At 39.8% G+C, this 25,316-nt stretch overlaps 1 protein-coding gene across 5 annotated transcripts in view; it reads left to right on the top strand.

The window, feature by feature from the left end:
• Positions 1–24,906, top strand: part of LOC116227229 (uncharacterized) — a 244,817-nt gene extending 219,911 nt beyond the window's left edge. For 2 of the 5 annotated variants that reach the window (XR_016467646.1, XR_016467647.1), the window contains 2 exons: positions 6,559–6,706; positions 7,496–7,752. The gene's annotated coding sequence lies outside the window, so the exon portion shown is untranslated. Of the gene's footprint in view, positions 1–6,558; positions 6,707–7,495; positions 7,753–13,155; positions 13,383–15,473; positions 15,564–19,422; positions 19,542–24,102; positions 24,517–24,594 lie in introns of those variants that run through there. The other 3 variants (XR_016467650.1, XR_016467651.1, XR_016467649.1) reach the window with 3 other exon arrangements.
• Positions 24,907–25,316: the final 410 nt, after the last annotated feature.

Here is a 25,316-nt window from a genome sequence, read left to right as displayed (position 1 = left end):
CTCAATGGACCTGTGAAGCTTACAGGGCTGACTGCAGCTGCTTGCTTCTGTTTTATAAATAACTTACCATCAGGGGCTCGGAGTTGCTTGGGCAGAGCAAGCTCGTGCCTGCCTCCACAATGGGGATCTGAACACAATGGGACCTGAACACCATGGGAGCTTGAAGATACCTATTCCCTTGGTTGAAGCAGATCAGGGCTAGAGCCCAAGCTCTTCTGATGCAAAATTGTTATCTTGTTTCTGCCATGTGTATTGTAAATCAGTAATTACATCTCTCCTCTGTTGTTTTTGCATGCTGTTTTCTGTTGGCACTTGCACCTCAAGACCACTTGAAAAAACACAGGTCCCAGTCCCTCTGCCCTCATAGTTTCGCAAGTATTTAAGCTGGAATAATCCATCATTTCCACTAAGGAAGACATCCTTTCCTCTGCTATGTAGATGTTCATTCCTGATTTCCTTCCCTTCCTCCCTCCAGCTGTCCCAGCCCTGGCATGTTTATGCAGCAAGTTACATCAGAGAACTAATTCACGTTAGAAACTGACCAGCAAAAACAGCAAGGCTGACTACTTTTGGCAGCAGCATTCACTTATGCCATCTGAAAGCGTGCATGAAAATATGGGTATAGTTCCACTAACTAGGAAAACGATAAAAGGTTCACTAAGTCTTGTGTTTCCTTTTAGCTTATGCTTTTACTGGGTGCACTGAAATATATCTCTTAAGGTGATAAGTTATATTCCTGTAAGCTACTTAATAAATGTAGTTGTACCTAATGATGCAGAAATTCTGAGCCCATTACAGTCAGAGACTTTTGGCATTAACTTCAATAAAGCTAGAATTTCACATGGAGTTTCAGTATTAATGAATTACAGATGAGAAAAATAACTATAAATTCTGCCAGTAAGTGTTGAAAATCCTACTTGGTATTTATTGTAATATATATTTTGCCTGAGTAAGATTTGCATGATTTGAATCAAAAGAGATGCATGTTAGCTTGCAGTGTTGTTGTTTTGATATGTTTTTATGGTCTCACAAAGCTGTTGTTGTGCAACTTTGTCTCAGCTCTTTACCTTGTTCTTTGCATCTCTCTCATCTTTCTTGTTTGAGTCTGTGGGAATACTCTTTTCCTCTTCTTTCTCTACTCTCCTTTCTTTTTCCCTCTCTTTCAGCCTCATCTTATCCTTTTCCTTTACTGCTCTCTCCAGCTACTCAGAACACGCGTGCTTGTATGCTGATATCACTCCCACTTCCAATATCTGAATACCCATAGTAACACTGAGGGTTGTGTTCTTAAGGCACAGCTACTCCCCTTACAAAGCAAACTGACATGACGTGTGTTTTTAAAACACTGGCTTATCAGTATATCAGTTCTGCAAAGGGCAGTGCATCTCCTCCAAGTGGCCGAGCATTACAAATCCCTCAGTTGTTGAAGTAGAGACATAGACTATTGGAAAGTTAACCAAAACCTCCTTTCACTCCTAATCTGGATGACGTATGAGGGAATAGGTGTCATGCTTATCGGCACTATTACACTTGTCACATTTAATTTAAAATGCATCTGTAGGTGGCTTTATGCTTGTTTGTATTAAAATTTAGTTGTGAATCTCAGGGTGGAAGTGAAAATGGCACGTGATTATTTTACTTTTAGACTGAAGTCAAACAAAGTACTGAATTATATCATGTAAGTTTTTCCTTCATTCCTGCTATACGTTTTTTCAACATACTTCACTGATAAGCTTCTTCAGTTTCCCATTTTGATTCTATAGTGAGAAGATGCTGTTGAATAAGGCTGGTTGCAATTGCTGCTTACACAAGTTATATCCAACCAAAGATTGACTGTAGAGTGACAAAGTGTCAGCTAAAATGACAGATAAATGTAGCTTGGATTCTAAGCCCTGGTTGCAGGGAGCAGTAAGGAGTACCCTAGTACTCCAATGGAGGAGAAGGCCATAGTGTATAAGATGAGCCATGTCATGGGGAGGAAGGACATCAGTTACTGGACAGAAGATGACTGGCAGGGTCCTCACTTAACTTCAGCTTTCAATAACATACCTTCAAGAGGATCCTCTTGGAACAAGAAAAGCTTCAGGACAGAAAGCTTCCTCAGAAACCAGGTATAGCAAAATAGGACCACTGTTCTGAGCAGTGAAATGTGTTTGTGAAAAGCTATCACAAAGCAGGAGGGACAGAGCAATGCTCTAGTAGGAAGATCACAGCCTTAGCTGCAGGGAAGGTACTGCCTTGATGCTGCTTTTGTGTTGTAGCTGAAATAATGATTATATTTGGAAGAGACATCCATCAGGAAACAGATGTCAGTGATTAACCACATCTCCAGGATGAGGGGGTCTGGACTACCAAGAGCTGAAGGCGGATGCCATTATAGGAAGTGGATTTATAACTGGAACAAGTCTGTAAACTGGAGTAGTTGGAGTCACAGGGACAAAAGGGTTAAGGGAGTAAGGGCCTCATTTTGTGGGTGAGAAGGGGGTCATTGGAGTGTCATAGCCAGCTTAAAATCATAAAAGGCAAGTCTTAGAGTCAGGCACTTTTGGCCACCACATGAATAAATTAGTCATTTTAGCAGTTTTCTGAAAGAACACTGCTTTTTAGGAAGTTACAGGCAATTTCTGAGGATGTTTTGGGTCTTGAAAATCAGAAAATGATGCATATTCATGCTGAAATTAAGCTATTTCATCTGTGTCCTGTCAAATTAAACATAAGGTGGTATTTTTCATCCTTGAAACTTGACAAATTGGTATTTTGGAACAAAATGTGGAGCAAAAAATATGTAGCATAATAAATCTCTTTTAGAGTCTTTGCTTTTATTGAAATAAATGGTTATCTAAATTCTGGATGGTTTTTAGGCAGAAGAAGTAAATATTTGTTTCTGAGGAGGCAGCTATATTTGAGATTTGCTTTTCTACTCTTACTCTAAAATACTGAGTGTTTCTGATAAAGAAAAGGGCCTAGTGTTTACCTTCATAAACTTGTGGAGGATTTATAAAAAAAAAAATAAAGTGAATAATTATTGATTCCAATAACTTGAAGAATTTTTGGCTCATTTCTCATTTTACATTAGTGGAACAAAGGAAAGTTCGAAGTCCTGCACCTGGGAGGGAATAATTTCATGCTGGGGGCCAAGCAGCTGGAAAAGCAGTCTAGGAGCAGCAGACTCTCTAGAAGGAGAGTTTCCAGCACATTGAGGGAGGCGATCCTTCCCCTCCTCTCAGCACTGAGATCAAACCTGGGATGCTGGGTCCAGTTCTGGGCTCCCCAGTACAAGAGAGACGTGGACGTACTGGTGAGAGTCCAATGAAAGGCCATGAAAATACCGTAGGAACACATCTCCTGTGAGGAGAAGCTGAGACTGTTCAGCCTGGAGATGCAGGGGATCTTTTTGATTGTATACAGATGCCTGAAAGGCGAAGAGAACAGAGCCAGGATTTTCAAAGATGTCCAGTGCTGGGATCAGAACAAGAGGCAGCGGGCGTAAACCAAAACATGGGAGGCTGCCTCTGAACATCAGGATATAAGATTTTACTGTGCAGATAATGCTTTATGGACTGGGCATAAGTTTCTCAGAGAGGCTGTGGAGTCTCCTCCTTGGAGATGTTCAAAAGCTGCCTAGATGTTGTCCTGTGAAGCTATCTGTAGATGATCCTGCTTAAGTAGGGGAGTTAGACAAGGTGACCTCCAGAGGTTCATTCCAATGTTATCTGTTGTGATTCTGAGACTGGATTTCATGTAGGTATCAAACCATTGGAGCGTACCTTTGCAAGTGAGAATAAAGCAAATCATCTAATTAAGGCATACATGCTCAGTTACTCGTATCTGATACTGTTTTAATATTTGTGTATTTTGGGAGAGAGAGATCCAGTATTTGGGCTTTTGCCTTCTCTCCCCTCAGTTTTTATTTGATTGTTTTTTGTTTGAATTCACTGGTTATATCCTATTTCCAGCTGAATTGCAAAGCCTCGAGGGCCCACGATGCATATTCTCTTCCTGCTGACAGCTAGTAGGGACTTTTCAATGTCCATCACGTGTTACCACATTTGGAGAAAACTGCTAGTATTGGAGAAGCAGCTGTTACATTCTTTGTGCTGCCAGTTTTGTTGCAATTTTCTATTTGAGTACAAGCAGTGCTGTTGTCAAACTTGAGGGCTTGTGGTGGTATCTCTGACAGGGAAAGACCCATCCTATGCTTTACTTCTTGCTTTCTGTTCGACTGTGGACGAGTCATCTAGTCTGTGTTCCCCAGCTGACAGCTGGGAAGCATAAATCTCTACCCTGTAGGTGAGGTGAGTTGTGAAGGTCATAATGAGACACCTGGTGATATGCAGTCTATAAGTATATGCCATTTAATACTCTGTTTATCAGTGTCGTGGGAATATCTGTGACCTCCAAGTGGGATGAAAGCCTCACCTTGTTGAGCATGTCCAACAAGAGAGCTGGTCCCTAGGAAGTGAAGCCACAGATCCTAACTCTTGTCCCCTGCCGGTACTGCCTTGGCAAAATAGCAAAAGTTGCAAGTGTTTGGATGTTGATCAATTTGTCCTGGGATGCCTCAGAATGAAATTGACTTCACATGTGTAATTGAAAAGGTAAAACAAATCAACCAGCTGAGCAGCCATTCAGAGAAAGGAAATAAAATGCATCTTTCTCTTCTCTTACATATGCTTATGTTGCTTTGCTATAATGATGCCACCTGCTTCCTCTTAGGTGAATAACAATCTTCTATTTGCAGAGGTTTTTTTCTTAAACATATTCCAGTTCAGGAAGAGCATATTCTTATGCTTTCAGTTTAAAAAAAATATATATATATAAAAATCCTTAAATTCAAGACTTACATATGTGGACAATCTGTCTGTCAATATACACCAGATGTGTTGACTGTAAAGTTGATTTAGTATTCTGCAGCCATATTTTCTCATGAGGCAAACTAATGAGAAAGGAAAATAGATAAGGGAAATGTCAAGGAGAATTGCAGTGAAAATTTAGATTGTTTTTGCAGACAGGTAAATAGAAATGGGGATAAAATGCAGAAACTAATTCTGCCACAATTGCTTCTGCTGTACAATACTACGTACTTTAAAAAACAAAATTTGGGAAGGGAAAAAAAAAAACCTTCATTGTAGACACCTGTATTTCCATCAAATCTGTAGCTAAACATTCCTACACTATGCCTGGCCAGAGAGTTAATCACAAACATGACTTGTAGCAAATATATGTCATTATCAAGTATATTCTAGTTGGTTTATGATGGGCATCTGCAAAAACTTGCACAGTTTTAAAGAACCTGTTGTTGGAACAAAACTTCTTATTGCTGAAATACAAACACTGTGGAAAATAGTGACATTTTCAATGATGGAAATGTTACTGTTGCAAGGCTTTGCATGCTGACTGATGTCTAAGTTCATTTATCAATAATCATTCAAATTAAATTGTCCATTCAGATAGCATGTGCTGAAATAGGTTGTTGCCAAAAAATTACACGGTTCAACTCATCAGTTTATTTTTTTCTGAATCACAGAGTTACATGATTTGGTTTGGATTTGAAGGGACCTTAAAGATCATGTTGTTTCAAACATCCATGCCATGTACAGACATAGCTGTCACTAGCCTAGGTTACCCAAAGCCCCATCCTGCCTGACCTTGAGCACCTTCAAGGGTTGGGCATCAACAGCTTCCCTAAGCAATCTTGCCAAGTGAAAAATTTATTCTTTATATCTATACTAAACCTACCCTATCTCTGCTTTAAGCTGCTACTCCTTGTCCTGTCACTATATGCCCTTGAAAAAGTCCCTCCCTGTCTTTTCTGTGGGCCCCTTTAGGCATTGCAATGCTGCTATAAGGTCTCCCTGGAGCCTTCTTTCCTCCAGTCTGAATAACTCCAGTTCCCTCAGCCTGTCCTCTTAGGATAGGTGGTCCAGCCCTCTTAGTATCCTTGTGGCCCTTTTCTGGACACACACCAACAGCAACATGTCCTTGTTGTGCAGGGGTCCAGGAGCTGAATGCAGTGCTGTAGCTGGGGTCTTATAAGAGCAGAGTAGAGGAGAACAATCCACTCCATTGCCCTGCTGGTCACACTGCTTTTTATTTAGCTCAGGACCTGGTTGACCCCAGTACCAATCCCTGAGGGATGTTACTAGTCACTGGTTTCCACGTGGACATCAAGCTGTTGACCACAATGCTTCGAGTGCTACCATCCAGCCCGTTCCTTAATCCTTGCCTGGCCCATCCATCAGAGCTGAGTTTCTCCGAGAAGGATGTTGTGCAGCACAGCATCAAACGCTTTGCAGAAAGCCACATGTTGTTAGTTGCTCTTCCCTTTTTCATCAATGCTGAAAACAAAGGCTACTCAATTTTTCGGACATGATTTGCCCTTCTTGAGTCCATGCTGGCTGTCACCAATCGCTTGTTTTTCATGTACCTTAGCACAATTTCCAGAAGAATCTGTTCCATGATCTTGTCTGTTATAGAGGTGAGATTAACTGATCTGTAGTTCCCTAGGTCTTCCTTTTTTCTGTTTTTAAAAGTGGGGTTATGTTTCCTCTTTTCCAGTCAGTGGGAGCTTCACTGGACTGCTATGACTACTCCGATATGACAAGTAGTGGCACGGCAACTTCATCTGCCATTTCCCTCTGGACCCTTAGATGCATCTTATCTGATCCCATGGACTTGTTCTCTTTCAAGCTTGAGACCATCTAAGGTATTTGATCTTCTACAGTGTGATGTTTTTCCTTCTCCCAGTCCCCACCTTTGCCTGCTGTGGCTTCAGTGACACAACTAGAGCAGTCAGATAGTTCACCAGCTATGCAAGGCAAATGGTCAACTCCTGCTGCATTTGGTCCCTGCTCCTCCTGACTTAAGCTTAAGTTAAAAAATACATGAGAGTAGTAGATAACCAGTTGCCTACTCCATACATGGATACATAGATGATCAGATGGGAACAAAGAACAGATGTTCCCTAAACATATGTGCAAATAAAAAATAGTAAGTGTGAATGTTTATGAGCAATGTGTATAACAGGAGAACTGAGCAAAGTATCATTTCAGGATGTAAGCAAGTGTTTTGTGGACTGCTTTGGAAATTTTCAGCTACCTCTAAGCACAACACATTAATAAAATAAAAGGATTTGGGGATTCTTTGGAACTCTGAGCCATGAGCACATTTATCTAAATTTCCTCAGTTTTTTCTGAACAAAAATAAGATGGTTAAGTGGATAATGTGCAAAGCTATCCATCCATTTGCACCTAGGCCTTTTTTATATTGTTGAATTTATAATGCATGCAATGCATTAACTTTCCTTTCCAGATTCCTTCAGTGCTAAGTTTTGTGGCTCACTTTTAGTTACCTTACCATTTAGGATTTTGGGTTTTCTCAAAGTGAGCTTCAAAATAACTAATCAAAAACTAAGCTGTTGCACTATTGTTATAATTTCCTTCCTTCAAAAGATCTGGCTTTATTTGACTCCAACTTTCTCTTACCCCACTTTCAGGTTCTCACATCGTACTGCCTTTGATTTCAGGGCAGATCTACAACATCCTGCAGAAGAAAATTAGGTTGAAGACAAGTCTGTAATTGTGAAGATATTTTTCCACTCTCTGACAGGTTACTCATTAGCAATATTATGAATAGGAGATAGGTTGTTAAGCTTGGATTAAATGTCTTAAATCATTACGCTCTATCTTATTTCATTGTTGAATGGGATTTAAAAAAAAAAAAAGGCTGTAAGTTTTCCTAAGAAAAGGTACAAGATAGATATAAAATTTTAAAATAAAGGTTTTTTTCCTTTAAACACAATTGTGTTTTCATGGTTGAGATATAGATCTTGTTTGCAGTCATGCAACTTCAATTTCAGAGATGTGTTTTTATACTAAGTATACAGAAAAAGCAGACCTGGAGGATGTTGCTTTTCTCAGAATATACTCGTCTAAAGTTCCATGAAAAATTACTTTTTTTCTTTTTTGAAAGATTTTTTGGGCTAGGAGGGAGTGAGAGATGTGTGTTAAAATACATACTGTTCTCTGGATCCTTTCATACAATTATAGTTCCATTTCAGAGAAATCCCAGGTACCGTGCAAAACGAACATTTACTAGGGTTTTTTTTTTTTGTATGTACTGATTGAAAATATATTTCACCCTTAGGGAAATGCACATATAATATGTTTTGTAACCATTGGTAGCAAATTCATCTTAAAATATATATATATATATTACTTACACATAGAAATTTTTACATTTAAACAGGAACTGTGCTTCCTATGGTTGAATGCACCGGGGCTTTTTTTCACACCAACAAAGCAAAGGTGAAAGCTGTAAAATATCTGCACTCTTACTTGGCACTGAATCAGCACTGATTTACAAGGATGTTCATGTTACTGTTACTGAATTATATTTGTACTACTTTGCTTTAATTTAAATGTGTTCCGGACCAGTTAAGTGGAAGGGCTTAATAGGTGTTTAGTGTTTAATAGAGACGATCATTAATTTTATTTTTGCCTATTAGTACAAACGGGTAGAAAATGGTTTTCCTCCACTTCTAGAGCTTTTTAGATTTAGCAAGAATGTTCCTGTGTCATATGAGCAAAAGGTTATGCAGTCTCTGGTGGAGTTTTCAAATGTGCCTGTGTGCCCTCATACAGGCACAGTCCTTGTAAGAAAAGGTAAAATTTTTGCATTATAGTTTAGTGTGGAAGATACTCAATGAATAATACAATGGGGGAATGGGCTGAATTTAGGTAATTTGTGTCTATAGTGCTAAGTACTGTGGCATGGCTTTCTCTCTTGTCTGCTCAGGAGTTCTGTACTGTATCTGATGGCTTCTACCTGAGAAATGTTTAATCAGTCATACTGGGAAAGGTTTCATTTCTGTGAATCCATGAATCGCTGAGAAAGCATTCGGTTGAAAGAAATCTCAATCATTTCCACTTAGTCATTGCTTCTGGTGTTGGTGTTAATTTTCTTCTTGCATCTTCCCTTCTTTGAACCCTCTTCTCTCAAAATATATTTGCAAAGATGGTTGCTTTCAGATAAATCTGTTAAAATTTTAACAGCAGTGATTCTTTGAACATCTGGCACAACATCTGGGTTTGGAGTCCTGAGAATAATGAGCACCCTCCCTTCTGTCTTCCTCATTTATATTTGAAAAGCAAAACGGGCATCTTGCGGGTTTTCTGCTGCCTCTGTTAGACTATAATGAGCAAGGGGCTGCAGGAGAGGAGCCTTCCTAGGTGTGCACAGCCTCAAAGGTGACAGTGCAGTGGGCAAGCAGATCCTGTGATGCTGGGTGCTCCCTTTGCCTCTGCAGCAGCTCAATTTTCTGCCATTACTCAGCTTCTCTCTTTCATTGTCTTGTTTCCTTGTGGGTTTTCCAGCTGCTTTTCCCTATCCCCACAATTGCAGTTGACTCTCGTGCTCAAATTCAGCTGCTTTTGCAACACCAAATTGCCTCTGATTCTATAACTTGTGGCTTCAGGCTCCTTTCTCTGCTTTTTCTTCCAACTTCTCCTGCTGTGCAGCTACAGGACATGCACAGGAAGGTCCACATTGCCAGATGTGACAAAGCAGAGTTTGTCCCAGCAGAATTTTTTTGTCCTGGTTGCACTGAATGCGCTGTGCGTTTTGTTTCCAGCTCTTCTGGCTGGGCAGGGTTTTGCATTGCGTGCTTTAATGAACTCACTGAAAGCTTCAGGCTGGTTGGTTCATCATAGATCACTGAGCTAACTTTTTGGTCATTACTTCTCAGCAGACAGTGCCACGCTGTCCAAAACTGATGATGATTGCTTTTCCAAGCTCAACATTCAAATCTACTTGGATGAACCAAGCAAAAATTTGTTTCTAAATAGCAACAGCTTTATATCTGAGAAAACTGTTAGGAGGCTGAGCCCTAGGAAAGGGCTTGAATGCACTGGTGCTACAAAGCACCTCTCTGTAGAAGCTGAATCACCTTTAAACCACACAAAGGCAAAGCTGGGGCAATAGTTTATTTACTAAGTGGGTAAAAATTACGCAGACTTAGAGGCACAAAAGATGCAAACAGGTTTTCTTTTTTCCATTTTTAGAAGGACTCTAGCATTTCATCCCACACTCAGATGACAAGGCAACGGATGTTTACATCCTCTCACTTAAGGATCTTGTTCTTAAGAACCATTCCTGCATTTGTGGGAAAGGAGTTTGAGCTGGGGGCACGGGTACTTCAGACCTTCTCAATTGCAGGCCCTCCTCCCTTGTTTGGAAATGCTACAGGCAAAGCAAGGGCGGTCATGGCATGCACTTAGTTAAACTACTAGTGAGCAGTACCTTACGCAGGGATAAAGCAGCCTTGTCTGCCTGGTGAAGCAATAAGCAGGTCCCACCGAGGAGCCTTTCCACACACTGAGCACTGCATTTCACATCCGTCTGTGAACTGACAGCCATCCTCTGTGTTTATGTGCATGGCTAACGCATCCTCATGGTACCACAGCATTGCCCATTCAGTATGTTTTTGAATGACCACTGCCACACATTCTCACAAAGAAAAAAGGGCAAAACTAGAAGACTTCTATGCACATCTTAAAAATATCTCTGTAGTGATGCCAGCAGATAACCTGACAGTTCTTGTGTCTTGTGGCCACTGCTTATTCTGATGTTCATAGTTCCCTTGTGCTTTCACCATCTGTTTGACATTTGTTTGTAGGCTGTTAAATTTAATGGTGGGCTTGTTTTGGGTGCCAACATTTTCACTGCTGTTTCTGTACGGTTCATAGCCACAGCAGGGATCCAGGTACTAACACAGGGATATTCAGGGACACATTTTTTTCTTCACACTTCAGATTAAGACATCCACCTGTGTTATGTTCCAAGAATTAAGTTCCTCCCTCCTCTTGCCATCTACATTGCAATCAGTGACTTAAAGGTTAAAAATATAAATGCTTTTTAGATAGCTTACCTGCCTGCTGCTCTGCCCAAGTCTAATACTAAGCTGAAGCCACTTTTTTTCGTGATAACTGTGTCATCACTTGGTGGAGATACAGTGAGTGCACTGAACACATTAACATCACATCTGCCATACATAGCTGGCACGTCTTGCTATGCTGGGATGAATTGCAGTGCATGTGGATGGTATTTACCACTGAGCAGATAGGAAAAGAGAGGGGAATGAGTGGACAGAAATTTGTTAGCTCTCCAGCTTTCAAAGCCAATGAATTTAAGACCAGTAATTCTACTGCCTTCCTCTGTCTTCCAGAATCCTACTGACAACAGCAGTGAAAAGAGCGAATGGAGCCTTGGCATTGTTAGAGAGCTGCACTAATGCATGTATTATGAAAACGAGTAAACTAGTAAGGAAGCTGCCTTAGTTAATCTGGTAGAAGTTAAACACAGATACAGGGTGGGGGGAGAATGGCTTGAGAGCAGCCCTGAGGAGAAGAATTTGTGGGCGTTGGTTGATGGAAGACTCAATGTGAACCAGCAATGTGCGCTTGCAGCACAGAAGGCCAACTGTGTCCTGCATTGCATCAAAAGAAGCATGACCAACAGTTTGAGGGAGGTAATTCTGTTCGTCTGCACTTGTGAAAACCCACCTGGAGTAATGCATCCAGTTCTGTGGTCCCCAACACAAGAAGGACATTGAGCTGTTGCAGTGGGTCCATAGGAGGGCCGTGAGGATGATCAGAGGGCTGGAGCACCTCCCCTGTGATGATGGGCTGAGAGAGCTGGGGCTGTTCAGCCTGGAGAAGAGAAGGCTCCAGGGGGCCTTCCAGTACCTGAAGGGGGCCTACAGGAAAGCTGGGGAGGGACATAAAAAGGTCATGCAGCAACAAGACAAAGGGAAATGGCTTTAAACTGGAAGAGGGTAGATTTAGACTAGATATTAGAAAGAAATTCTTTACTGTGAGGGTGGTGAGACACTGGAAGAGGTTGCCCAGAGAGCGTGTGGATGCTCCCATATCTGGAGGCGTTCAAGGCCATGCTGGATGAGGCTTTGAGCAACCTGATCTAGTGGTGAGAGGTGTCCTTGCCTATAGCAGGGGGTTGGAATTCGATGATCATCTTAAAGGTCCCTTCCAACCCAGATCTTTATGTGATTCTTTGATTCTGCAATTCTATGATTAAGTGTGAATCAAACGCTGCTCCCACTTGACCTCCTGTTGTCACCTTGCCTCCATGTTTTAAATATCTGAGGACCATTTTGTATTGCACGTGTATTTCATCAGAAGCAAGCTTGTTTTGGGCTTTGGGAAGCCAAAACCACAGGCTGTGCTGGGCCCTCTTCAGCAGCTCGATCCTTATGGAGCTTCTCTTTGGAGACACATCCTTGGAGAGCTCAGAGACCTCTGCCCTGGGAGTATCTCCAGCCTCACATTGCCTGGGGCCAAGGCCAGCTCCTATCCGTGGACTTTGTTCATGCACCTCTCATGTGCAGCAATCTCCATCACAGATGCTAGCCAGCTTGCTTCATGCTTCAAAGGCTGCTGTCTTCATACGGCTCTTCCTGCATAGTCTTGGACAGGAAAAACCACACATTCTGCAAATGAGCCCTCACATAGCATTTTCAGAGTCTAGCCCTTGGAGAAAATAGCAGGCAAGTATTCCCTGTTGAGGTTGTGGCTGCATTTCTTTAACATCCTCTAATAATAATCAATAAATGCTAGCTATTCCTAAGTGAGAAGCAATGTGAAGAAAGGGGTGAAAATATCATTGTTTGCTAGTGCAGATTTACTCAACACTGGAACTGTAAATGTGAATTGATTACTTCTCTTTTTGCTTAGTGTGAGACTACTTCAAGTTTCCCAGCAGATACGATGTATTTTATTTTCTCTTGGCTGCCAATAGCATGTGCTGATCTTAAGCATCTTTAAAACTCTGTGTTGTTTAGCATATTATCCATCCGTGAGGCTTTAGTCACCATGTACATACTAACAGCTAAAAGAGATGCATAGAGAAATCTTAACAAATGCTTTAAACAACTTCCACTAATGTCCTCTTTAGACCGTATGAGAAATATCTGTAAAAAAATATATATATATAAGCAGTCCAACAAGGGAATAATGACCAAGTTAAATATTTTAATGTGAAAATCCAAGACTGTGACAACTTCTGTTCCAGAGGGACCTGCTCTTAATGTTGAGAAATGACTAATAGGTTAAATCAGCTTTTTTTCTCTTGTCCATGAAGGTCATCTTATCGAGGCAAACCTGAAGATGTGCTGATATATTTACTCTCCTGAAGCTGAACTCAGTCAGCCTGAGCTTTACTTGTGCTTTGGTCACTCACTGCCATCCTAATGAAGATTCTGCATGTCTGAAGAGGAGAAGTTGAGGCTGCTCTGCAAAGGATAGACAGTACTGAAGAGCAGAACCAGATGAGGAAACAAAGTGAGACATTGGATGGGGATACTGGTGGTAAGATTTCATGACCAGCTCTTGAAAGATTTTCAGGAAACTCAGTTCAAGTGCTTAAAAGCTCTGCTGAACTGGGTCAAAGAGAAAAATCAGTATAGCATGTTTTAAAACAGAAAGGAAATATCTGGACATTGTGCTATGTCCATAATATGGCTCTGCTGCAGGGTCAGGAGGGTGTATGCGTGGAATTTCCTAATATGGATTGCCAGGCTGCAATGACATTTTTATTTGTAAATCGTGTTTTCATGCCAAGTTGAGCTAGGCTGAAGCACTCTTACACAGGCAAATGATTAGTGCAGATGATAGTCTTGTAATACCTCCAATTTAGGCAACACATGAGAAGGCAAGTCAGTTTCTGTATTTTTTATTTTATTGTTTTAAAACAAGTATTGACAACACCAAGTCCCATATTTGCAGTGTAAGAACTACCAGTGCTGAGTGAGCTTCAGACCCTTTAAGACCTTCTGCATTAAAAACACATGTATGGATCTAATCATTTAGCAAATCATCCCTGGAGGCATTCAAGGCCAGGCTGGATGTGGCTCTGGGCGCCAGGTGGTTGGTGACCCTGCATGTAGCAGGAAGGTTGAAACTCAATGGTTGTTGTGGTCCTTTTCAACCCAGCCCATTCTATGATTCTATGAAATAATATGCACAAGCCCTGTTCTGCACTCCTAGCAGAAACCAAAGAGGATTTCTTCAAGGTACAAGCAGCACAGCACATACATTATGTCTCCTGGACTATTAAATTCTGTAAGAGACAGACCAAGCTTTTGGGCGTGCACAAAATTATCATCACAGTATAGTTGGTCTCCCTCTGGATGTAGTGAAGTAATTTTAAGTTTAGGTATTTCTAGTGCTGGTTTTATCCTTTTTTTTTTTTCTTTCTGTGGAATTATAATTTGATGTCCAGTTAGCATTTTGTATTCCAATCTGTGGAAAGCATCAGAACAGATAGGCCCTTAAACTGTGTTTCCCTAGGTGCTGCCTAATGTTATATTTCTTTATTCACGGACAATGCAGCTTGTATTATTAAGGTATAGAACTGGATTTGGCAGAGGCTGTATCTTTTGGGGCCTTTGATCTCCAGTCAAAGTTCATTATTTCCTGTGTGGAGAGGACATCATTTTGGCTCAAATGCTGTGAGAATGTTCTAAGGTATTTCCAGGGGAACATTTTGAGAAAGTCAGGGCAGCTCTGAAGAAATCTCAAGTGAATGGGTGACAGAAGAAAATGGGTTGAAAGGAACAGAGTCAAAAAAAAAAAAAAAAAGAAAAAGAAAAAAAGAGAGAGAAAATACAGTTTGGAAGATGGCTGAAATAATCTGAAAGACTGAGGAGAAAAGTGAACAAACAGAAATGTAGAGGGGAAAAATGTGGAAAAAGTAGGCATTAGCAAATATAAAGAAATTATAATGAAAAATGAGAAAAGGAAAATGAAAAACATTCAAAGTGGAAAAAAGGAAAGAGCAGAAGATGAGAAGGAAAGCAAACGATGGCAAAGGAAAAACAGGAAGTGGATGGATGTGTAAAAAAAAAACATGAGTAGTGATGATGTTTTCAACACTGTAACGTGGACTTTACATGAGTTTTACTTTAAAGTGAGCAAGAAAAAAAAAGACCAATACTATACTTTGGAACACAGAGATGTTATGCCAATATTCAGTTGTCCAAAGCTGCAGGTAGGTCTGTGTTGTTCGGAGCTGACAACATCAGGCTGTGGAAATAGCCTTGTGCCAGAGCCTGGTTTTTCATTTGGCTGAGGGAATGAATACACATTTCATGCTGCTCTACGAATGACTCAGTGTTTATAATCTCAAATTGGCCCTTCTTTAATAAATTTTATAAGGAAAATGCAATTCAAAATCAGTACTGTTCTGTGAGTTCAAGAAGATTTGCCTTTCTTCAAAAGGGTATCCAAAGTTTAAAGACTCCAAGCCTCACCTAGACTTATTCAATCTTCAAAATTAAGCTGGAAAGATTATTTGAACATGCAGGTCGTATGTTTCACAGAAAAACTTCTAGCCAGTATTAGGATAGCAACACTGATCTTTAGGATCAGGGCTGCAGAATTTTCCTTACTCTTCTTCAGCTTGCTGTGAATGCCAGTTTGAAGCAACCCCACTGTGTCAATTTCCTTTCTACATAAGGATGATGACTTTTCCCCCCAAAGTTGTGACAGGTGAGTGTAGCAAAGATATAAAGCTACTACAAAGAGACTCTTCCCTGAGGAAAGATACACAGATTTGTTTTTAAAGTCAGAGCTTAGCATTAAACTTTTGTAAGGTGACTTGGAAGTGCTGAGTCACCTGTTGTGTTTATTGATTTGAAATTAGCTGTTTTTAAATCACTCAAGTTATTTACATGCTTTAATATGTATTTAAGATTAGAATTTTAGCTTTCTGCTGTTTCAGGTTTAAGCTCAAATTCATTATCAAGTCTGCAGACTTTCATTCTTGCTATATAAAATTACGTGAAAATGTCCCAGTAGTTATTTTTGGAAGAGTTAATTGAGACAAACTAACCATGCCTGTCTAGTAAACAAGGACTGTTATGCCCTTACAGAAGAGTTAAATTTGGGATTGTGATGACTGTTGGTGGACAAGTTATGCAAAAATCTTTGTTTAAAAAAATGTAGAAAAGAATGTTTTACATAAACACAGAGGGAATGGAATAGAGCATATCTCTTTGTCAACATCTTTTAGATGCAGTTCTGCCCAGAATATACTCTTTGCAGACTGTTTTTTAGAGCAATGCTCCTTTTTCAGTCCATTACCATCTCTTGATCTCATGAGCTGTGCTTTCCCGTGACTTCTGCTGTTTATTTAAGCATCTCTACCAAACATGATGTCCAAGAGCCTTTCCTATGTGTGCTTGGTATGTACTGCTGTGTTGGCCACAACCTAGTGTTTTGGAAGCTGCAAATTGTTTCCATCTTTTTGCTCCATAAAAGAATTTCTTATGCTTTTTCCTTTCCAAATTAAGAACACTTGTTAAATCATTAACTTGCAATAGAATTTTAGCAAATCGTGACAGTACAATGAAAATCCCTGTTATGCATTACTATGTCATTTCAGAATGCATTTGCTCTATGAACATTTGTTTTCCAATAGCTTTTCTCAACTCCTTCTATTAAAAGAATGAGAAGGGAAGGCTGAGCTTTTACACTAAGGCCATGACTGAACTGTAGACAAAGCACTGGACTGGCCAGATCTGGTTGCTAGCATCATCAGGCAGAGAGAGCCCCCTTCTCACGTGCTTCCAAAGCCAGTTGTTGAAGTGTTTCATCCTTTCATTCACAGGATGAGAATGCAAACATTCATTTTCTGTTATTACTTGCATTGCCCTTTTAAACATTTTACTCTTTCCCATAAATATTTGTGGAAGGTGTGCCTTAGTTTATCTTTGGTTTTCTTGCACTGGTATCTAAAAGCACATTTATCACACGTTTCAAGGCAGTTCTGTTTGTGCTACTGTAATATAAGTTCACAGTAGTTTTCATCCTCTCAAGAAAATGTTAGGGCAGCGACAGATGAAGTTCAGATGGTTCTGAAGTCAAGCTAAGCACAGAGGAGTTCAGGCTCATAGATAAGTCTTCTGAGGATATCTTATTTACACAGAATTTACTTAGGTACAGGCTCCCTCATGAGGTAATCTCTCCTGCTTCAGTCCGAGGTAGAAATACACAAGAGCAGCCTATCTCTGATGTGTGATGATTTCATGTTTTTATACCAACTGGAATTCAGTGGAAATGCTTACGTGCCACGTACCAGTAAAACAAATAAATCATTTGGTTAACTTCATTTAGTTTTCTTCTCTCTACCTGCTTTGGGATAGGGTTAATTTTTTTCCCCCTACAGGTCTGTACTATATTTTAATTAATGTTGGGACCACTTGTGGAGTGAATGTGTACTTCACGGCCTCCTAAACTTTAACGTTTTTGTGCTTTTACTTCTCTTACATGGTCACTATTTTTATTGGGAAATGGAAAAGAGCTGTAAAGTATATGTGCACAGAGTATTTATTTTATATGGACTTTGAAATGGTTTTCTCTAAATCCCTGCAGCTTTTTAAATACCTCCACACGCTGCTGTACAAGAGAAGCATTTTTTTTTTCTTGAATAGACCCTAACAGTTCATCATTCTTTTGAATAACAAGTGGTTGATCATGTACTCTAATTACAAGAGCAAATTGAAGGTGGTTGTACTATTCATCAAAATAAATCATGTATTTGTTAACTAATGAAAAAGTCATCAGACAGAAGAATAATACTACAGTAGTTCTAACAAACATGGGGGCAAAATTCTTAGCTTGCATAAATCAGCATAGCTTTAGTCTCCTCAACTGAATTGTGCTGGAATATACCAGGTAAAGATCTGACCTTTTCGGGGGGGTAAAGGTATGAAGACTTTTGTGCAATAATTTTGCATTGAGGCCAACATTTTTTTGATGCTTGCAATTCAGATGTTGTTTTTTATCAGTCTTTTCAGAAAAAAAAAAAAAGAAGAAAAACTAACAAAATAAGACAAAACAAATAAGCAAACAAATAATCATAGCACTCGTGTAGTGGGAGACATTTGCTTCCTTCCTGGATAAACCGTGTGATTTGTGATTCCCATTTTCGAGGCCAGTTTGGTATGTTTAGGTCCAAGAGATTAAATGTCTGGGATCAGAAAGTTCAGTTGTTAGGTGAAGTAAGGAACTGTGATTTTGTGGATACAGCATTTCGAGATTTAACTAGATAAAAGATTAAAGGCCAAAGTTATTCAGTGTACCAGAAGGAAGGTTGCTTTGCCCGCTCTTTTTCGAGAGCTTCTGATCTCAGTGCTTGCCATCGTTGGTGAATATCTGTCAAATCTGGTGGAAGAAGTAAGAACAAGTGATTTGCAGTCCATTAATAGATGATTTGAGAACATACAAAATGGGTGATATTAACAAGTTGTTTACAATGGAAATCGTAAATAAAAAAAATATCAACTGAAGGCAGCCCCATGAAATCACTGACTGAGTCTTAAGGACCAGCTCAGGACATTCTGTGGATTCAATGAGATCTTCTTTGAAGATCACGTACACAACAAACTATTTTGATCTGTTTGCAGATGAGTATTCAGATAATTCCAAAGGCTGTTCCTGGGTGAGCACTGCATGATCACAACAATTTGTGTCGGAGAAAACTGGCAGATTCATTTAATTATTGCTTTGTCCTTTTCTTGTGTATCAGGAGGCTTTGCTTTGTTTATATCCGTTTTTTTCTTTTGCACAAAGGGGAAATGCTTTAGACACTCTTAATAACTGATTGTGTGAAAAGTAGCCCTGATGGTTCTTGGCTGTCTCAAGGCTTCTTGTGGTTGTAGGGCTCCTCCAGTCCCGCAGCAGAAACAATACCCTGTGACTTAGACAATCAATCACACAGCATGAATAATGAGCAAACACTCAAAGCAACAGTCACATTTGCATAAACCATTCATTCGGTACATTTGAATAACTACCAAATTAATGAAAATCAAAAGGAGCTCATGGATCATTTGCCAACAGGAAGGAGGACTAAAACCACTGAATAGATGGCTTGCTGAAAACAATTTACGTGGCTCTGTCTTTCCATAAGGACAAAGAGGAGGCAGATTGGAGTGAAAATTACCAGAGGAGCCTTTTCTTGTCCACTCCTGACAAGATTTCTTTCGATGTGGTTCCTCTACATCACCATATTTCTACCTGTGATCATTTTTTTCCAAAGCAGAAAAAAAATATCTGGGACCCACGCTTTGCAACAAGCCATAGAAAAATCAAACAGTTAAAAATACGGATTTAATTGACTTTTCGCAAGTGGAGAACAAGGTGTAAACATTATCAAGTAGTACCGTTTCACAGAGATGACTGCGCTAATCAGATTTTGTTTGTAGTACAGCACGTGCTTGGCAAAATCAGTTATATGAGGGTCTCAGCGTACATTCAAAACAGAACAGTTTTGAAGGTAACCCAGAAAGAAGCGTACTTTTCATCTGTTTGATTTCTCCTATTTTTCCTCTTCTCGTTGTGGAAGGTGCTGACAGTCCCCTGCCCGGAGTCTGTATTCAATTTCAAGAAAGTAAACTTCTCCAGCTGTCACAGCAGAAGGCAGAAACTAAAATCAACGGATGGCTTATCAGGAGGTGCTTTTCACTTTGCTGCTCCTGCCACTGCTCAGGTTTCCTATTTCTTGGGGAAAAAACAAGAAACTGCAGATTCAAATGTGGACGCAATTATTTTAGATAGGAATTCTGTAATCCTAACACAAGAACAATTCCATTCAATAGAAACACGCGTTATTTGATCTTTTATATCTATATTTAAATTAAACAAACCAGTATTTGCATAGTTACTGACTGCTGAATTATATTTTTTATGAAAACGCTTCCACGTGTTCTTCCTACTTTGGCAATAGTAGGATTTTTATGCATGCCACTCTAATTACCTAAATTAGAAGATACGTAATTATTGCTTTGGTAACTCCCATAAGTAAGGAGAGAGCGTGATGCGCTTCAGTCAATTGCTGTCAGGCATGGCACTAGCAGACAGCCTTATGCTGTGTCTCTTTGCATCATTCTCCAGCCTGGGCTCTTCCAAAATATTTGTATTTGACATTCCTAACTGCTCAGACCAAATGGTGATACTACTTTAAAACAATTCACCTCTTGCAGTTGTTCAACAGGCTGTAGAGTCCTCCAGAGAGGCCTTTTAACTTAAGGCTTGTGTCAGGAGGTTAAGCAGTTGCTCTGTTCAACGCCTCGCATCTCATCTGGCGATCCCTCTGAAGACGCTAAGCCTGCCAGCTGACAAAATCCAGAGAGGTACCGGTTCAACAGGGAATCCCAGTTTGGGAACAATAGGAAAAGAGAACATCACTCTGGAAATGATTTGCTTGCTCCTACAGCAATATAAGACACTTCATGCTTTTGGATCCATGAATTTTCTCAAATCCAAACCACCATTTCCTCTGGAGTTCTTCCAGCTGCTGGGTTTTTGTTTGTTTCCTTGTTTTGTTGTTGTTTTTAAAAAGGATTACAGGCATAAATACAAAGTCTCAACTTTTTATGGCCCTTATCCTGCAAGATTTGGAATCTGGGCCCAAGGGTTTGAAGTGGAAGAAACTAGGCCAGTTCCTTTGCACACTCACAATAAGCCCTTGCATTCAGAGACATCACCTCTCTCTCTGACTTGTATGGTTAAGGCTGTTTCTACACCTAAACCACTGCAGGATCAGCCCCCAAAGGCTAGATTACTGCCAGTGAAATCACAAACTTCCCTTTCCAAGAAAAAAAAAAATGACTGTTGAAACCCTTTCATATGTTTTATGCACCATTTTAATGATAGCCATCTGATGTAGGATTCAGTTCCAGCAACCCAGAAAGGATATGACATATGATGTTGCGCAGATTTCCTCATCTTCTTCTCAGCTTGAACTCTACAGGCCAATTTTGCTTTCTTTGTTGGCAAAACAAAGGTCCCATGAATTATCTTCCTTCTCTTGCCCACTTTCATTCACATTCAGAGATTATGGCATCTAAACACCACGTGCTAAGGGCTGCTCTTCGGGAGAAGTGTGTGTTACCATTAGTCCCCATGAAAATGGGTAACACAGCCATATAAAACAAAATCTTCATAAAGCAGGTGAGTTTCGTGGTTTAAATTGCTAGAAAACATGAATTTATTGGCATCTGGAAATTTCATTGTGTGCCTTTTGTATTTTAAACTATATCACAAATGAGCTATTTATTTATATTTCTTTGCTGTTTTCTCCACAGAAGAAACCGCTGAGATACGTACCAGATGTTTGTCTTCGTCCTGCATAACTTTATTTCTCATACCTGCCTTTGTCATGGCTTATTGCTTGCCTGACTGCTACTCTATGGATATTTCTTGTGTAGCTCTAGACTTTTAGTTGTGTTTTTTGTTTTCCCAGCTGTTCCTTAGTCATCTCAAGGGATTTGTGTTGTAGGCAGTGCTTCTCTTGATGGTCATGCCCTATACCTATGTTAGCAGAAAGACAACAGAGACTTTACCTGTCTTTGCTACTATAAATAAATTTGCATGTTATGACTGCAAAGCTTTAGGTCACCATTAGTGGCATTTAATACTGTACCCTCATAATGTGAAGAATTTCTACATGTCTCCATGTTGCTTTGAGATGGAGCCTACCCCACTCTTTGCTCTCTCCTTCCAGTTACACCTTTTAATCACTTCCATGCTTTTTTCCTGTTCTTGGAAGAAGAGAGAACCACCCAGCTGTATTTGCTCTCTCCCGAGCTAGATACTCGTCTGAATCTTTTACAACATCTGCTGCCTTCTCAGTCATGTAACAGAGCAGAACATCAGCAAAAATCAAATATCTGAGCTAGAGATTTCATCTTTATTCTAAGCACAATGAATAGTTTTATAATTAGTGATTTTTTCAGTCTAATACCCTGAGAGCTGAAGGGCATGGTATCATGTAGACTTCATTCCCTCGTGGAAAGTAGTAGTACTTCTAAATATTCATGACATCATTATACATTTTATCAAATCCAAAGGTATTGCCAACTTTTAATTTAGAGCGCAGCTCAGCGATATTTCACTTGTAGCCAGAAGTATTTTTTTATTTCTTTTTAACACTTGAATCCAAAGTATGCAGAACGGATAGTCTATGAATTTTAAACTCTCTTTGTTTTTCCACAGATTGTCTCATTTACATCATTTTGTTTTTATTTCTTTGATTGTGCTTTACAGCAGCCAATTAATGCAATTCAACAACATATAACAGGAAAGCAGCTCCCAGTCGTTAATTCTTTCTGGTATGTGTTGTTGTTGTTGTTTGTTTGTTTTAAATCAGTAGTTCGGTTCATCATAATAAATTCTTCAGGATTGAATGATTCTCTATTCAGGGCACCAGATAGATATTTACCAACGATAAGTCAGTCCACTCTAGTTTAATCAAGACAAACAATTGTTTGCTTCAATTAGACTGTAACAAGGAGAAAAATGAAACTTAGCTAAAACCAAAGAAAAAACCTCTTTATAGCTTACTGGCATCCAAACTTTTGCAAATTCTTACAGCTCTACATTCTAGAATAAGCAATGAAGACCTACTGCTGTTTCTCTTCTCGTATGCATTTCTGCTTTATCTCCAGGAAGCTGGAAGGAGAAGTTAATTGTGTTGTCATAGGTAGACAAGAGCTGCTGAATTGTGTTGTTATTTGAACACAGGCAAACCAAAGCCCCAAGAATTTTTTCCTTGTAACCACAACAGCAGAGATGTTACAAGCATATAGAGGACAGGAATTCGTATTTCATTCACTGTGGAATTCATCTATCCTCTTCCCAATTTGTTTTTCCAAAATTGCTTGGAAATGTGAGATTTTCCAAGAAGACAGTGCTGAAGCAAGCAGAAAAAGAGTATCAAGGAATGCTGTAGTAATCATGTTTGATGTTCTAGTTCACTTTTGGGCACAACAGAAACTCTGCTTCCGAGCTCTGTTTCATTCACTAGAGGAAGGTTTTGAGGAGATGTTTGGTTATGCTATTATTTGTCTGGTTGCCTAATTTGTACATCAGGACCACCTAAAACCACCATCCTTCCTCTCCTTAACATGAATGAGTTATCCTAGCTCACACTTGGGGTTGGACTGGCAGTTCTTTCCAGTGTCTGCCAGAAGCAGTGTTTTCCAGAAGAACTGTTAGCCAGAAGGTCACAGACCAAAATGTTTCACATCAGATTAAGTAGATATATAATTAGCTACCATCTTTCAACTTAAACCATAAGACAGTATGAATAGTATTTTGCTTATCTTTGGGTAAAGGTAGATATATGAAGTCAACTAGCTATCTTTAATTTCTTAGAAGGTATTTCATCGTAAAGCTATTGACCTCATGCTTGTAACAATTTTAGTGCTTATGCTATTAGCTAGGTACTTGCCATTAGTCACATTTTGTTGCAATTGGTCACTAATCCTTGGATTCCGTGACACTAACTGAGGCAGTTTGGAAATGCAGACAAGTCTGCTTTACATCCAATAATCAGCACTGCCTCGGACTGCATTTTATCTGGAGAACGCTTATTTTGGAATCCTCTGGGATCTTCTTAATAAAGGCTAAGCTGTTGTGTATTGATCTCTGTATTATTTGTAAGGGTCTTTGCTTTCTGTATGTCTGATATTAGGAATCAAAATAGCTTCTGTGCAGCAGAGCAGCAGCTTCAGCAACATGCTTTGGGTTGGCTTATCTTGTTAGGGAGAGAGTGATCCATTCCCAGCACCTTGGAGCCTGTTAGATTTTCTGATGTTTAGCATGTTTGCTTGAAATAGAGCCTGACTTTTCTTTGGTGCTGGCGCTTGTGCCTCTGCTCTCTACAGATGATCACCTCTTCCTTTGGAAGCAGCTGCTGTGCAGTGCTAAGAACTCTGAAATCCTTTTTTGTTCCACTGAAAGATTGGTTTATTTACTGTCTGCTTTTGGTTATTACTTAATCTTACACTTTTTCCCTCAAGAAAAAAGAAGTAATCTTCATGGAGTTTCCGGTTTGCTCCGTGGCCACAGAAGGAAACGCTGTGGTGTCACTGATTGAAGAGGCTGATCAGTTTTGAATCAGAGTGCATTTGTTTTCATTTTACAGCTGAGCTGCATCTCGGAGAGATTTATTTTGAGGTAGAACGTAGTGAAAATTGCTAGGTTGATGTCCCCAGTGACCAGTTTCTCTGTTCTCTTGCAGGACAGTTGCAACAAAGACATCTCTAGTATGTGCTGCTCCCCAGATCTCATCCCCTGTTTGAAAGAAGAGCTTTTTGGTTGTAAGGCATGCCTGAGCACCCAGAAGGTATTTAGGCAATCAGAGAAATGAGCTCTGACCACTGCAATTCACTGAATCGTCTTTAGGGCTGTAGATTTGGACCTTTTCAGTTGGTGCTAAAGCAGGGTCTGCGTGAACAAGAAAGTGTCCTGGGCAACACACAAAGCAACCATTTGATGCTGCGTGTCCCACTGTGCTGAACAGCCACTGCATGGCAAAGACACCAACGTCACAGTGGGTTAGGTCTGCACTAGTGACTGGGAGAGGAAGAACAGCCTGCAGGACAGAAATTTGTTTTTACAGCAGAGGGAAAATTCTCCCAAACAATAAAATCAGGTTAGTCGATGAGGAACAATAATGAGGATGTCAACTTTTCTGGGCTTTTGTACACTAATCTTGGTGCTCTTACCACAGGGACTCTTGGTTCACTCTCATGACTCCGTGCCAGCCAGTGGGCAAGGAGCTGTGTGTAACAGGACGAGGCTGGGAGATGTTTGTGCTCGTGAGCAGGTAAAACACTGCTGGCAGGTCAAGCACATCTGAGGGAAGTTACATCCATGCTGCAGCACTTTTCTTCTCAGAGAGAACTCCACTGGCTTTTTGCTCAATCCACCCAGCCATCAGCTTGTATGAAACTTTCAGATGCATAATGCTCCTTAAGATTTTGGCTACTCTCTTAAATTTGCTTAAAGTTAGCTAGGAGGCCTAGAAATTAAAAAAAAATAAAAAATGAACCAATGAGCAGACAGAGATTGGTGAAGTTATTGTCCCTTCAAAACAAACAAACAAACAAAAACAAGCAAACAAAAAAACAAACCACAATAACAACAACGGAAATGGGCATAATTTTTATTGACTTTTAAAGGGAGAGGAGAGGGAGGAGGTGGTAGAATTAACAGTACAAACTTAATAACTGGTAATATTCCTGTCCAACATTATTTTTGAGCTACACTGCATATTTAATTTTGACAGGAAATTAGTTAAAAAAAAAGATAATTTGCAATATTTCCTGTAGATTTTGTGAAAAGACTGTGATCAAATTATATATTCTATGGCCTGAGAAAGATAAAAGCAAGTCTCAACAGCTTGATGCAGCATTTTAGCCTCATAAATATAAAAACAACCAAATCATTACC

Source organism: Phasianus colchicus, chromosome 6 (assembly GCF_987193195.1).
Source record: "Phasianus colchicus chromosome 6, bPhaCol1.hap1.1, whole genome shotgun sequence".
NCBI lineage: Eukaryota > Metazoa > Chordata > Aves > Galliformes > Phasianidae > Phasianus > Phasianus colchicus.
The sequence above is the reverse complement of the archived record's forward strand: the minus strand, read 5'-3'. Positions and strand labels throughout refer to the sequence as shown.